Source organism: Ambystoma mexicanum, chromosome 3p, assembly GCF_040938575.1.
Source record: "Ambystoma mexicanum isolate Mex_15411 chromosome 3p, UKY_AmexF1_1, whole genome shotgun sequence".
In the NCBI taxonomy this organism is placed as follows: Eukaryota; Metazoa; Chordata; class Amphibia; order Caudata; family Ambystomatidae; genus Ambystoma; species Ambystoma mexicanum.
The window spans coordinates 300,236,132-300,252,876 of NC_090925.1; the positions used below are offsets into that span (position 1 = coordinate 300,236,132).

General features: G+C 47.9%; 1 protein-coding gene across 1 annotated transcript in view; it reads right to left on the reverse strand.

The window, feature by feature from the left end:
• OPRL1 (opioid related nociceptin receptor 1) overlaps positions 1-16,440 on the reverse strand; it is a 433,120-nt gene extending 416,680 nt beyond the window's left edge. Inside the window, exon 1 of the mRNA XM_069650835.1 lies at positions 16,035-16,440. The gene's annotated coding sequence lies outside the window, so the exon portion shown is untranslated. The remainder of the gene's footprint in view (positions 1-16,034) is intronic.
• Positions 16,441-16,745: the final 305 nt, after the last annotated feature.

The following is a 16,745-nucleotide window of genomic DNA, read 5'->3' on the forward strand; positions in this document are numbered from 1 at the left end:
TGTCAACAGTGAAGCCCAGCAAAGTCACGTATGTGGACTATGTTTATTTTATTTTTTTACCATTCAGCATTATCAAAGGATGTCGGATTACCAGACCACATACCGAAAAACAGAACTACCTTCATAATTGTATTAATAAAAATCAAAAAAGCTCAGGCTACCCTGCCCTCACAGATGCATTCTGTCACAATAGAACCCAAATACAAGGACCTTAGGGAACATAGAAGGTGGAGGAACATGGACACTTGTGAGTTTGTGGCATCGAAACAGACAATGGGTGGAGGTTGAATCAATTAGGGACAGGGTAGGTTGAGGAACATGATGACGAGACTGGAGCATATGGACAAATTGTGTATGGCTTTGGCACGTGGGGAAGCATTTTAATGAGTTTCGGGTACATGAACAGGTATTCTAAGTTGTCTATGAAATGTCCCACCAAATTTAAGAAGCTTGGGAGAACATGGTCGCTCGCTGGTGAACTTGCGGCATGAAGATAAACAGTGAGTGAGCTTGGGGTGCACAATCAGAGACAAGACTAAATTGAGGCACAAGATGAAAAGCTTGGGCCACATAGACACAGTGGGGCTCCTTATCCTGCTGACTGCTAACATAATCAGTTTGTAAAAAGCATGCAGAAAGATTTTATAAATGTTTTCTGTGAAGTTTGATATTGCTGCTTTGATTGAAATTAATGATTCTGCCAACCCAATCTAGAATGTGTTAGGATTAGGAATCTGACAACATCCCAAACCAGTTGTGATTCTGAATTGGGAGCAGATGCCTGTGATTCCTATGGAGTCTGCATGTTTTTTTACTCCAACAAAACTTTGGCAGAATCAATAAATGGAAAATCAGTCTGCAAGACCCAGACATGGCAGGCAGCATTTACTATTCTGTTTGACAATTGTTAATAACTAAGATTGAAACACTGGCCCACACACATTTCCATGCTAACAATGTTACCATCTGTCAAAATGAAATAAACTAGCACAGAGGGAATGCTTGCATGTAAGTACATTTGTGAGCAATCCCCACCAAGCTCTTTATATGTTATCCCTGTGACCATACCGAGAAGACAGGCATCATCCAAAGGGGCGTGAGGGTATGATGTGATAGGTTATTTATAACACACTTAATACCCAGAGGTTTCTAAGCATGGACCCAGGGATCGAACCTGTGTTGCTCCGCATCCTCTTGCTTTTAGGGCGAGTTTGTTGCTGCTGAGCTATCCTACCAAGACGGGACACAGTCTGTACATGTTGTGAAAGCTTCATGCATTGTCTGTTCATTGTAGTTTTCTCTCACTCTGATTGGGTACAAAAAATAAGTTGAGCTTATCCTTCCATGCCTCTGAATCAGAGCAGCCAGAGGCAGGGAAACTGCTCTCCTGAACACCCGTGAAGATCTGCTCCCTAACTGTCATGAACCGCCGATTACGTCCATTCTGGACTTCGTGGTCCGTGATCCATCGAAGACTGAATTCCGTGATCGTTCCAACATGGCCGTTGAATCCGAAACGCAGCTTACCAGCCTTTACGCGCTATGTTCTACTTCCTACAAAACAGTCACGCCCCCGCGGCTCTGCGCATCTCAACGCTACCACTTGGAGTAGTCAGACGTGTGTTGCCGGAGTTCGCTAGGTTCTCCCTTCCAAGTCCTTACACCCATCTTCCTGATTATTTCTGCTTTTCGTCCCTTGCCCTTGCCCTACCTTCTTCCGCGCCTATCTTCCTGGATTCATCCTGTGCTCGGTTCCACGGCGTTCCGTACCTCCATGTCAGGATACTGTTCCCTTCCTGGTTCCCGGTCCTGGATGTTTGAACGCTACTCAGCGTAGGACTTGGAGCCCTCACGCTGGAATCCGAAGACCTGCACTCGGGCCTGTATAAATGCCGGTCCGTGCGAAAGAAGGAAGTCACATCCAAGAAGGTCGCAAGTAAAGAGAATCAGGTGAGAAGAGGAGAGACTTGTGACAGATTGAGATGCCTTAAACCTGATACAAAGGCAAAGATGGAAGCCGCGGTTCAAGACCTCATGCGAGGTATGCAGGAATTAACCACTGAAGTCCACAACCTTAAGGCAGAGAATTTAGCATTAAAGCAGTTAGTCTTATCTCGTGACTCTGCAGCCAAAGAAAGTGTCTTGTTGGGAGGAGTAGTGGACAAATACGATGGCTCCTCAAAGACCCTACATGCCTTCCTTGATTCCTGTTTGGTACATTTTACCTTCAAGCCATACTACTTTTCCATCCCAAGGACAAAAGTGGAATTTATGATATCACATCTCATGGGCAATGCCTTGACCTGGGCAACCCCCCTAGTCAATGCGGGCGACGCACTCCTGGATGATTACAATGTGTTTGTGGAAGCCCTTAAGGCCATGATTGAACGCCCAGAACAATGCTCAATAAAGATTGCTTGAATTCCAACAAGGGTCCCAGGATATGCTCATGTATGTGACTCGCTTTAAACAACTTGTAAAAAAGGCCGATTGGTCCCAAGAAGCCAGCTTCACCCTCTTTCGAAGAGGCCTAAATGATGAGTTAAAGGATGAATTAGCTAGGGTAGCTCGCCCAAGTTCCTTCAAAGCTCTCATGGACCTCTCCCTACAGATCGATTTCCGGATCCAGGAAAGAAAGGCAGAGGAAAAAGAAGTCTAAGCCAACATCCCCAAAGGCAGCTACAGACCACCCCTACAAAAAAAGAAACCGCTGCATCACTAGCCTCAGATCCAGAACCCATGCTATTAGGCACCTTCCAAGGACCAATTTCCCCCCAAGAAAGGATCCGTCAGATTAATACCGGACTGTGCATTTATTGTGCCTCTGATAAACACCTTGTAAGAGAGTGGCCTATAGCGCCACCTCGGCATTCGGGAAATGCCAGCTCCCGATCCTAAGTGGAGCACCGTTTCGGGAGAAAGATGTCTGCTCCTCATCACTTTCTTCCTTGAACTCCCCTGGACAGAACAATCTTGTGATTCTACAGACATTCCTGTCACCTTCCAAGAAAGAATCCTACCCCAGCCTGGCTTTAGTGGATTGAGGGGCCATGGGCATATTCATAGATCATGATTGGGCCGCCAGCCATCATATTCCCTGCGAAACAAAGGGACAATGCAACCTGTTGAAGCCATTGAGGGAGACCCTTGTCTTCTGGACCCATAACCCACCAAACCAAAGAGATTCTTGTTTCGATAAAAAATCACCAAGAGATGATTAGATTTGACATCATAAGATCTGCCCACTATCCCATGGTTTTAGGCATGCCTTGGCTTCAGCAACACAATCCATACATCAATTGGGCAGCAGGCTCCTTGTTTCTTGGTTTGGAACAGTGTATGTCCCATTGTTTATCTCTTACCACCTTGCCAAGCCCCTCAGAAGACCTCCAAGAATCCCAGCAATCCTCAGTAACATTATCCAGATTCCCTAAGCTTACCAGACATACTCAGATGTGTTCTCAACAGCCATTGTTCAATCTCTCCCACCTCACAGACCTGAGGATTGTGCCATTGATACCGAGCCTTCAGCAGTGATTCCCTTTGGAAGAATGTTCATTCTATCTGAACCAGAAAAGAGGGCCGTCCGGGAATATCTGGACACCAACTTAACAAATGGAACTAATCGACCTTCCAAGTCCCCAGCAGAAGCCTCTCTCATCTTCGTTCCTAAGAAGGATTCCAAGGAGCTTAGACCATGTTTGGATTACTGTGGCCTCAACCAATGCACCCTCAAGGACCGTTACCCATTACCTCTTATTTCGGACATCCTGGAGGCTGTGAGAGGTGCAGTAATATTCACAAAACTAGATCTAAGCGGTGCCTACCATCTCATTCGTATGAAAGAAGGAGATGAGTGGAAAACAGCATTCCGAACACCCTTTGGCCACTTTGAGTATCTGATTATGCCCTTTGGACTTGCTAATGCCCCCGCAATATTCCAACGTTTCATGGATCGGGTTTTTTCAGACATGTTGTTCCTTTTCGTCATTGTATACCTAGACGACATACTGATTTACTCCAAGGAACCTTGGAAACACAAAGAACATGTTAAGGCAGTTTTACAGCGTTTACGAGAACATATGCTCCTGGCCAAACCTGAAAAATGCCTTTTTCATGTATCAACCGTTCACTACCTTGGATTTGTTCTTAGCCCCAAGGGTATTGGGATGGATTCTTCCAAGGTTGATTCCATCCTATCTTGGCCTGTTACTACCACTGTGAAACAAATTCAATCCTTCCTGGGGCTCGCTAACTTTTACGGGAAATTCATACCCGCCTTTTCTGATATTGCACACCCCATTGTCACACTGTTAAAGAAAGACACCCCCTTTCAGTGGTCCTCAACTCAAGAATCAGAGTTTCAACGGTTGAAGTCGGAGTTCACACAAGCCCCCATCCTGGCTCAACCCGACACAGACCGTCCCTTCCTTCTTGAGACTGATGCATCCGATTACGCCATCGGAGCAGTTCTGAAACAAGAACTTGATGACAAGATGGAACATCCCATTGCCTATCTCTCTCGTACTTTGACTCCCAGCAAACTCATTATTCCGTCTTGGAGAAGGAGTTGCTAGCCATCCGACAAGCCTTCACTGACTGGCGCCATCTCCTTCTGGGTGCCAAACACCCAGTACAAGTTCGTACAGACCATCGGAACTTACAAGTCTTACAATCCCTGGAGTGCAGAAACAGCCGTCTTTTTTGCCCAATATCAATTTCAAATCCACCACTTTCCTGGAGCACATAACATCATTGCTGATGCCTTGTCCAGACGTCCTGATTATGAACCCCTTGAGAACCGGACCTTTCCCAAGATGTTTCCCAACACAGTATTCGTAGCCCAAGCCGTTACTCTCTTGGAGGACACAGTCTTCAGAACTTTGGAAGGAGTTTAAAGGAGACAATCGATGGAATCTCAAAATAAAGGATGCATATCTATTCAAGGATACTCGGCTGGCTATTCCCACTCACGGGCTGACACATAAGATCACAAACCTATGCCATGAAACCCTCCATTCAGGACACCGTGGAATCTCCAACACCATCCGTCTCATACAGAGACAGTTCTGGTAGCTAAGAATGAAAGACAACATAAGAAACTATGTCCAATCCTGTGCAGTGTGTAATCAGAATAAATATGATAACAGAAAGCCAGCGGGTCTCCTACACCAACCAGCAATACCAACAAGACCCTGGGAAATCATTGCCACGGATTTTATCGTGGAGTTTCCTTCTTCCAGAGGATACACGACCATAATGGTTACCATCGATTTGTTTACACACATGGCTCATTTTACACCTTTATACAAGCTACCATCCTCATCTGAATTAGCTGGGATTTTTCTGGAACACATGTTCAGGCTTCACGGACTACCTTCCAAAATCATTTCCGACAGAGGGCCCCAGTACATATCCCAGTTTTGGAAACAACTATGTCGGATATTGGGGATCCAGCGTGCCTTGTCCTCAGGCTATCATCCACAGACCAATGGAGCAACAGAACGAGTAAACCAAACCTTGGAACAGTATCTTCGCTGCTGTGCCACCAAAGTCCAGGATGACTCACTCTTGATTCCTGTGGCCGAATTCGCTTACAACAATTCGGATCATTCAGCTATCAAGACCAGCCCCTTCTTTTGCAGTCAAAGATTTCACCCTTCAGTTCTACCATCCGTTCTTCCACATCCTACCCCAGTTCCTGTGGTCGATTCCTGGATTGAAACACTGATCAATGTACACAAGGAAGCCAAGGAACACCTGGTAAAGGCCCAAAAAGATGCTAAACAATATGCAGACACCAAAAGAAGGCCTAGACCTTCTTATTCAGTGGGAGACAAGGTTTGGCTGTCTTCAAAACTCCTTCATCGACATCTACGACCAAATAAATTGGCTCCCAGGTATTACAGACTTTTTTCCATAAAGGAAATTGTTAATCCAGTGGCTTTTCGACTCCGACTTCCAGAGTCGTGGAAAAAGATTCATCCAGTCTTCCACACTTCTCTGTTAAAACCATATACACAGTCCACTCGAACTACTCCAAGATCTACTCCAGTAATTGTCAATAACCAACATGAATACCCTAGAACTCTCTAGGATTTGTGACTCCAGGTACCGACGAGGTCAACTCCAGTATTTGGTCGAATGGAAGGGATATCCTCCCAATGAGCGCACCTGGGGACCCGTCTCAAACATGATTGCCCCCCGGTTGATACGAAGATATCATCTTGTCCACCCAGGCAAACCCGGAGGTGCGGGCTTCGGAGGAGGTATACTGTCATGAACCGCCGATTACGTCCATTCTGGACTTCGTGGTCCATGATCCATCGAAGACTGAATTCCGTGATCCTTCCAACATGGCCGTTGAATCCGAAACGCAGCTTACCAGCCTTTACGCGCTACGTTCAACTTCCTACAAAACAGTCAGGCCCCGTGGCTCTGCGCGGCTCAACGCTACCGCTTGGAGTAGTCAGACATGTGTTGCCGGAGTTCGCTCGGTGCTCCCTTCCGAATCCTTATACCCATCTTCCTGATTATTTCTCCTGTTCATCCCTTTCCCTTGCCCTACCTTCTTCCGCGCCTATCTTCCTGGATTCCTCCTGTGCTCGGTTCCACAGCGTTCCGTACCTCCGAGACAGGATGCTGTTCCCTTCCTGGTTCCCGTTCCTGGATATTTGAATGCTACTCAGCGTAGGACTTGCAGCCCTCACCCTGGAATCCGAAGACCTGCACTCGGGCCTGTATAAATCCCGGACCATGAGAAAGAAGGAAGTCACATCCAAGAAGGTTGCAAGTAAAGAGAAACAGGGGAGAAGCGGAGAGACTTGTGACACTAACCTTGACTCTAGCTCTCCCTTTGTCCTCATTTTCCTCAGCCTATCCTCTGCTTTTGACACTGTGAACCACAACATCCTGATCACTCGTCTCCACGTTACCCTGAGCATCATGGATTGGGCTCTGGCTTGTCTGTCCTCTTTCCTGTTGGACGGACCTTCCCAGGGTTAACTTGTGTCCTTCCTCTCCACCACCGCTCTCTCCTCATATGGTGTTCGGCAGGTATCTATCCTCTACCCCTGGCTTCTCAATGTCTTCTTGGCCCGTTTGGCCCTCCTGATCTCTACCTGTTCCTCTAACTTTCAGTGTTATTTGGATGACCTGCAGCTCTATTTCAGGCTACCCTCTGCCTCCTCCTCGCTCATCCCTGACTGTCTATCCACTATTCAGGCATGATGTGTCTCTAATGATATCTGCCGTAATCCCAGTAAGACTGAGATCCTTGTCATTGGGACCCCTGCTCGGCTTTTCCCCTCTCACTCTCGCCGGCTTCCCTGGGCCCTCTGCCCTCAACCTCTTTTGAGGCAAACAACCTTGGGTCATCTTCGACTCCACTCTCTCCTTCTCTCCACACATCACAGACCTTGGCAGAAAGGCTCATTTTCAGCTGCACCTCCTTAGAGGTATTCTCCCATTTCTCGCCTACCCCCAGAAGCTCTCTTTGTCTCCAGAGCCCTGGTTCTCTTTTGGCTGGAGAACTGCAACAACCTCTTTATCAATCTGCCTAACTCTGCTCTTTGCCCTCTACAACTCATCCAGAACAGGACTGCAAGACTTATCCTTGGCCTCAAGCCCAGGGACTGCATCTCTCTTGCCCTATAATTCCTCCACTGGCAGAGATTGGGGGGTGGGGGGATGATCTCTCTCCTCTGCAGGTGCTTCCCTCTGCAACGGTCCCTGCCTCTCCACCTTGAGCCAATCTCCTTAAGTTCCAGATGCTTCTCAAGACCTTCCTTTTCTCCTCTTCTTTCTCTCTTCCTCGCTCCTGCTAACCATCCCTTGCACCTGCACCGTTCTGCTGACTGGATGCTTGGTATTACTCTGAGTCTTACGGGACCCCAGGCCCCTCCCTATCCATTCCCCCTGCACTTGCCAGCTGGCCTTCTTGCACTGCCAAATGTCCTCCCATGAACTACTGGGTTGTGATTCCTATTGGAGTCCCAGCCTCCTTGCACTAAACTCAGGGCCATGCTGCTCTAAGTGCACTTCTCCCGGTACACTCTCCCCTGCACTTCTTGTCTGTGCAGGATCTAAATGATACTAAACCTACTAAAAACGTTTGTCTTGTCCTGCCTTGTTCCCCCTCTTTTGTCTGGCTGTGCCTTGAAACACATTATGTATATGCACATTATAAATATAAATATCATATCATATCATATCTGATAAGGTTGTTCATATCATTAAGAGATTGTGGGCCTGATTCATGGAATTTTTTGCACGGTTCAAATTGACTTTGCCCTTGTGAAAAGTGTCTTTTTCACTGCCGACACAAACCCTGATTCATGGAACTGTGCAAAATGTATTTTTACAGGGCAAAGTCAGTGCAAAGTCATTGTGTACAGCAAACATGACTTTGTACTGACTTTGCCCTGCAAAGATACACTATATTACTGAGATTTTTGCAGGGAAATTGGCAGATTCATCTCCAGTTGGTTGCTGGAGATAAATCATCTGCTTTACTCCAAGAATCGGCTGATTTACCATGCAGTAAATCTAGTGGTAAATCCACCAACAATCCCCTTGGAGTATCATGGATTCCCAAAATGGGGAATTACACTGCCCTATCACCACTTGTAATCCTGTGGTAAACCCATAGAACCAAGTGGCGTAACTGACTTTGATGGTAGTTTGACAGAATTACCATAAAATTACTGCAAACTCATAATGAGGGCCTTTTGTCCATGTTTCTCAAGTTCTTTGTATTGTCTGCCCATGTTCCCCATAGTCCTCAAACTCTTTGTCTATGTGCCCATACTTCACACACTTTATGCATGTGGCCCTCGCTCCGCACCATGTGCCCCAAACTTTACGCATCTCTAATTGTGTAAACCCAAACTCCACCCACAACATTTCTGTGTGGTTAAACTCATGATTAAACTCATACATTTCTGTGTGGTTAAAATCATGATTATACTCATGAGTCAGCATCCATAATCAGCAAGTTTGCAGAGCACGTTACCCAAGCAAATTACAATGGTTTCCTCTACGTGTTTGGTTTGGAGGTAATTACTGTGTACTGCCACTTGCAACTGGGCTAAATAAACCCAATTACAAGTGTCAGAATGACTGTGGAAATACCTGTTCTTGCAGTTCATAAAACTCCCTGCGTAGGTGAGGTTTAGTGGAGGAGTTACATCCATCCAAGTGCTCAAGATATATCATTCACGTTACTGCCAATCTTGGAATGTAGTGGTTGTACACTGGCAGTAATAGAATGACCACCATTTTCCCACATGTACCCCATACTGATAAACTCATATGGCCCAATGTCGTCTTTCAATATGGTTCAAGCACCTCACTGCATCAGTACTTATGGCACTGTGTAATTGGCTTGGTGAACATGGGCAGACTGTCTCTGGATCGTCAGGAACATGGAGAGATGGTTTGAGGATCTTGAGGTAAATGGAGAGACAGGCTAAGCACCTTGGGGAACATGAAGAGACAGCCTGGGGCTCTTCCGGAGCAAGGTGAGACAGTCTAAGGACATTGGGGAACATGTAGAGTCTAAGGATTTTGGGCAACATATGTAGAGAGTTTATGGAACTTGGGGACCATAGAGAGACAGTCTGAGGCTCTTCAGAGACCATCTAAGAACCTCAGGGAACATATATAAACACTCTAAGGACCTTGGGGAAGATGGGCAGACAGACCAAAGATATTGGGCAACATGGGTAGATAGTCTAAGGATCTTGGGGAACATGAAAAGTCAGTCTAGGGAACTCGGAACATGTAGAGACAGTCTAAGGAGCTTTAGAAACATGGGCAGACAGACCACGGATGATGATCACCATGGGTAGCAGTGGTGGCTGCTTACATAGGGCGGGGGGTGCCACCCCCCCACAGAGAGAGGAGAGAGATGAGACAACTCTTGGTGCTGTGCCTATGCCGACAAATGCAAATCAATGTTGTGCAGAGCAGCAGATCAATTATTTATTTATTAATCTGCAGCTCTGCAATGATGTGCTGCTGGCCTGGGCCAGGCCTGCTGCTGCCCAGCGGCGGGGCGCGTCCTGATTTACGTTCTGTTCTGCCATGTAGAGTGCGTGGAGCTCATAGCTCCACGCACTCTACGTAACCATCCTCTCATACAGGAGGCTGGCGGGGCGCTGGTGGGGTGGCCCCACACTATTGCTATTGTGTGCAAACAGCTCACTAGTCTCTGAGTCCTCCTGGACTCCAGGCCATGCAGCATAGCAACAGCCAGGTTGTGTATTGTCATTGGTTGTTTGCCAGCCAATGACAATCAGTGTGTGGGTGGAGCCAGTGTGCCACTGCCTCACCTCGTTCTTTGAAGCTTAGCTGTTGGTGGACTTCTTCCAACTCGCGCCCAGGCCAGAACCAGGCCCATCCACGTGTGCAGCCCTACCTGATGGTCCGTCTCCAAAGGTAAGTCAAGTGTTGGCATGGGCTTGTGGATGTGTTGATTCACTACAGTTAAGTAAACTCTTAGTCTTCACCATGTGGCATGATTCACACTGCATGGGGAAGACTACGGGTTCATTTAACTTATGGCGGGCGGCCGCAACACTGAGCCTACATCTCACTGCGAGATGCAGTGCCAGTGTCTCGGCTTGTGCACCGACCATGTTGTTATTGCCTGCCGCTCGCCGCCTTGCCTTTACCAGGATTCTTGGTGAAGGCCGGGCCGCGGGCCGACAGGACTCAGAGCACTGTCTGTGCTGTGCACAGCAGCCTACAGAGGAGGACGATAAGGCCATCCGAGCCCAGGACTGGAGTCTGAACTTGGCTGCCTTGGTCCTCCTCAGTCCAAATAACCAAATCGTGAGAACCAGTCCGGTGTCTGCCTCTGGACTCCAGAGTCAGACACAGGACTGGTTCTCACGATTTTATTGGAAATATGAGAACACATTAGGCACAGAGTGCGTACGGCAGTTGAATGGTGATCTTGCATAAAGGTTCAGGTAACATTACAAAGTATACACGTCACACGTATACTTTGTAATGTTACATGAACGTTACGTGTGTCACATTTAGAACTTGCTTAGACACACGCGTGTACTGCCTAAAGTGCCTATGTGTGATTCTTAAAATGTATTGCATTGACGTACAAAAAGCATTTGAAATGCCACGCAGTCATCCTCAGCATACGGTAGTGGACAACATCCTTCCTGAACGTAACGAAGCGTGATGCGCAGGTGCCTCGCATGCCACACGTGTGGAGAGGAACTAACACTTTTCCACTTGCAGGGAGTGAGTATGCAGCAGGAGTTTCACGCAGGATATTGTGAATGCCACTGACGTCATTTGGGTTTTCTTTAATAGGAATAGTGTGAGAAGAGTGTGTGTGGGAGGCAGTTTGGCTCTGTCGTATTGTCTGCTTCCATTTGTTTCTTCTTTAAATGTATATATGGTCCTGAAAGTGACTGTGCGTGACAGTCTGGCTCTGCCGTGATGTGCGCTTCACGTGTTTAGTTTTATAACCAAGGTATGGGACTGAAATTGTGAATTGAGCATCACCGCGAGGCTTAACCTTGTCTGGTTTTGTGGCAATAGCTGGTACTGCGCTCCCGTGGAATCGTGTGTAAGTACTTGAGGGCAGGGACGAAACAATAGTCACTGTGACCACCTTGAGGACAAGTATGTTGACTGCATTCATCACAAGTGCTCACATGGTCACCTGCAGGTTGCTGTTTGGTATCTTTCACATATGCGGTCTTTATCTTATCCTGTCCATTATGCTAACGTGAAGCCTTCTTTACCATGGTGACATCATGCATGCTGATGTCTTGTCTGGTGCAAGCATCTTGTGTGAGACGTTGTGGCTGAAGTTCATCTTTTCTGCTCACCTGGAGACAAAAATGGTGTGCTTTCTAGGCAAAAATTTTAATGTGCCATCAGGACACTGTGTTGGAAAGGTGACCTTCCACTCCATCAATCCATAATCCATGCTTCTCCCATGGGAGGTGACGCAGAGACCTGTATCATGTGCACCCCTGCCTATGAAGCCATACATCAGCAAATGGAAATGCTTTGCCAATGTGGACCAGTTTGATAAGTTACTTCAGGGCTTTTGCTATGTCTGGAAAATATCCGGGGCTATGCTAATGTCAGTACTCAGGGCTAACTTGTATCCCTGACTCCCTCCAAGCAGCCCAGACACTGCCTCCGCTCCGGCTCCTTTTGCAAAACTTTATAGAGATTTTTAATAATGTGTGAAGCGACTTGGTCAGCCCATTTTAAAGAATATATATTTAGCATGATATTTATTCAAAATTGTATTGTTCCATCATTACTATCTATTTAATGATTTTCTTTATGCACACACCATAGTACCAACTATTCGCAATACAAGCTGCTGTAAAATGCACCATCACACTTGCACAGGTAAGAATAATGTACCACCATTAGTATGTAAAACCTAATGCTTTTTATGCCATATTTCGGTGGGTTTGGCCAGTAAATTGTACCTTTTGGAGGCCATTTTTCAAATATTTTCGTGAGGGGAGGACACCCTCTGAACCCCCATTGTGTGGTATGGGCTTGCATGCTGCGCACCCTCGCTCCCAAATTCCCCCTGGGAAATGGACGCCCCACCAGCTTTCAAACTCACCAGCCGCCACTGATTGGTAGACAGTCCAAGGATCTTGTGGAATATGGATAGTCAGTCAAAGAATATTAGGGAACACGGGTAGACAGTCTTGGGATCTTCTGGAACATGGCCAGACAGTCAAGGGGTATGGGGGGCATGGGGGGTAAAGAAGAGTCAGTCTAGGGATCTTGGGCAACATGTTTAGACAATCTAAAGATCAGACAGTCTAAGGATCTTGGGGAACATAAAACATCAGTCTAAGGACCTCAGGGAAAATGTAGAGACAGTCTAAGGAGTTTGCATACCATGGGCAGACAGACCAAGCATGTTTGCCAACATGGGGGGACAGTCTAAGGATATTGGGGAATATGGACAGTCAATCTAACAATCTTAGGGAAGTTGGGTAGACAGTCTAAGGATTTTAGGGAACATGGGCAGACAGGCAAATGGTATTGAGGAACACTAACAATCTTAGGACACATGGGTAGACAGTCTAAGGATTTTAGGGAACATGGGCAGACAGGCAAATGGTATTGAGGAACACGAAGAGTCAGTCTAGGGATCCTGGGCAACATGGGTAGACAGTCTAAGGGAAATGTAGAGACAGTTCAAGGTACTTGAGCAGCATGACACATGCCACCCTAAGTTGGGAGCTGAGAGGAACATCGACACGGTCTAGTGAGATTCTGGCACATATCCAAGCAGTGGATGAAGCTTGGATCACACAGCCAGGGGTGTAAGTAGGTTGGGCACACTGTGCAGAGCTTGTGGCACACCGTGCAGAGCTTGGGGCAAATAGATATGCAATGTGAGGAGCACTGGGTACACATACTCAGAGTATGAAACACTTCGAGCATATTGGCAGGTAGTGTTAGACATTTGGAGAAGTGTGGCCGACAATGTGAGGAGTTTTGGGCACATGTACACTGTGAGCAGCTTGAGTCAGTCACACAACCAGCGACGTAAGTAGGTTGGTGCAGAATGTGCAGAGCGTGGGGCAAACTAATACAAAGTGTGAGGGGGACTAGATAGACAGAGTGTGGCGCTGTGGGCATGCAGTCAAGAAGTGTGGGGAGATGCTAGACATTGAGAGGCCCGATTCATGGAATATTTGCACGGTTGATAACGATTTTGCACTGATGAAAAATTACTTTGCACTGACGACGAAAACCCTGATTCAGGAAACAGTGCAAAGTGTATTTTTGCAGTCCAAAGTCAGGGAAAGTGGTCATTGTTGCAGTACAAAATGACTTTGCACTGACTTTGCTCTGCAAAAATACATTTTTCAGCACTGCAAAGTCACTTTGAACCATGCTAATATTCTATGACTCGGGTCATGTAAGTAGTTGCGGATGCCTGGACAGTGTGAGGAGCGTGTGCACCACAGGCAGAGGGTGCAAGGAAGCTGGGCAAGTTAACCAACAAACCAGGGATATTTGGGCACGGTCACAGTGTATGAAAAGTGGGGCACGCGGTCACAGAGTAAAATAATAATGCCGATGGGTTTTGGGATAGAGTGATGTGCCAGGGGCACATGAACAGAGAGGGAGGCGCTGGAGGCACATGGGAACACAGGTTCAAATGCATGAACATTAACCCTTTAACTGCTCGTCCTGTTTGCATAGACTTGCATAATAGCCTAGCACTTAATTAAAGCTAGTAGTGTGTGTGTCCTACAGCCTGAGCAATATATTGTGTTGTGCCGTGCCCTCTGGATGGTAACAGGGATATATATATATATATATATATATATATATATATATATATATATATATATATATATATATATATATATATTATATATATATATATATATATATTTAAGAACAAATCAAATGCATTCCCTCTCTCCCCTTCTCAATTCTGCAGACCCCTTTCGTTGCGAATGACGACATTTCCTGGTGCGACTCAACTCTTGAACGACAAGTAAATAGTGGGAGACCGTGCCCACATGATGCTGCACGTGCGCAGCATAGACACGCAAATATGCACACGCAGAGGGCACTCTGTCCAAGCACCATTAGGCGTGGAGCAGCAGTTGTATATATTCTGGGACAGATCGCTATACACACTATACACAGGAGCTCACACTGCACCCCTACACGCGCACACACACACCATTATCTGTGTACACGCGCAGACTGACATGCAAAGTACCGTCAATTCACACGGAAACGGAAACAAACGCCGAGCAGCACCAACTCCGTACAGACACACAGCCAGAACACATCATATGCGCGCACAATCGTTGCGTTAACACCTACACGGAGACACAAACATCACGCATCTTCTACAAACAGGCAGCAGCACTTGCTAGGCGGAGTCACAGCACGGCTGTGCAGAGGCATCGATCACCAAACACGCACACGAACATAAACACACCAAGTGCCCCATCGCCACAGCCACACGGGTCACCTCGCGCATAGAGCGCAGATTTTTTTATGCAATTTCTGCCTGTCTACTGCGGATGGCGCTATGCATTTTTGGCAGTGACCGCCGTATTGCTCGCCTTTACAGTGCCTTTACGCCGTTCAGGAAACACGCCATTTCCAGTCTCGAAATTACCAAATGCCCTAAGACGCTGACAATGCAACTGACGATCTTAGTACTAGTGAACGCAGTGGCCCCCACTCCTCGCCCCGGCAGCGAGCGCTGCGAGCATGCCCCCGCCGCTCCTCCGCAGCGAGGGATGCGTGCCAGCTAGACTGTGAAAGTTAAATCGGCGCCATGTGATCCGCACATCCGCACAGCCACAATTACACGTGCGCTGCCCACCTGTGCGAGCTCACCCGTGTTACTCGCTGTGCGCCTGAGTGGAGAAAACCACCCGGAATGTGTTCCACTTGAGCGCGCGCCACGGCGCTGGACACACGGCAAAGTGCAGCCGCGAGCGCTGCTCCCCATCCTCATTTCACGTAAATGTCCAAACCATAAGTGCAACCAGCAATTATGTTCACCACTAACTTCGCTCGGGTGCCCAAACAACGATGTTGCTTGAACAGTAGCAACGCAGACAAGACACTCAGCACAACTCACTTTGACGGACAAAATATCACACGTCGCGCCTATTAACACTTGTGTACAAGCGCGTTATAAATGCCATATCATATACCTGCCAAATATCTGGACGAAAAGAAAGCCGGTCGCTCCCACCCTGTCTGCTCAAAACAACACAGTTTGCTAGCCGCCTGTGTACATACGAAACAGGCTGCAGCCTACCAACCCGAACACTCAAAATGAGGCTGCTGACTACCCGCTTTGGCGTATAAAACTACGCAATAATACGCATGGGCGCAAACAACAACACTGCTGCCGCTGGCTTCCCAGTTGGGCGCAACATACCCACGCTGTGAAACGTCCAACTGTGCAGGCAGGATGACTTTGCGCAATATCCACCCAGTCGAAAATAACCATGCCACGCGTTACTCACCTTGGTGCGCAAAGCGGCGCAGGGGCGACCCACCTGCGGGAACGGTGGTCACAACGCCTTCCGTTACCCGCTTCAGCCGTTTCCTTGTCGCCGTTGGCTGTGCCGTTGCGGTCCTCCGGCGCCTGCCCTCTACTCCTGCCCAATAACCCACCCCCGCCCTTCCCCACCGCCCAAAGAGATCCAACGAGACACGGGTGACCCCCGGATCAGCGAGCAGGTGGTGCGTTGTGGCGCTATGTACACAAGGCGACGCGCTGGCAGGCAGGGCAACCTGCACTCAGCTATGTGCACGGGCCGGGGGTGGGGGAATGGGGGATATACAGACAGATACAGGTTCCCAAGGAAGGAGGGAGGCAGAGCGGGGGAGAGAGGGAGGGAGGGGAGCAGAGCGGAGCGCTGGGAGCGCAGAAGTGGTCCAAGCTGAGCCTCACCCAGGCTCAGGCTGCTGCGGTTGCGATCGCTGCTGCCAGGGAAGACGGCGATGCGGAGATGCCCGACCTGCTCCTCAGCTGGCTTGCAGCTCCAGAAGGGCAGGGCGACGGAGAGAGCCTCTGCGCACAGGCAGAGGGGGACGGGCGGTCGTAGGGAAAGAGAGGGGGACGGACAGGTGGGGATTAAGGTGACCTGAAAATGAGCACCGGGCAGCAGGCAGAAACAGGGCGGCCAGCTCCAAGAAAGGGGTCAGTCAAGGCGGGACACGGGCAGGACAGT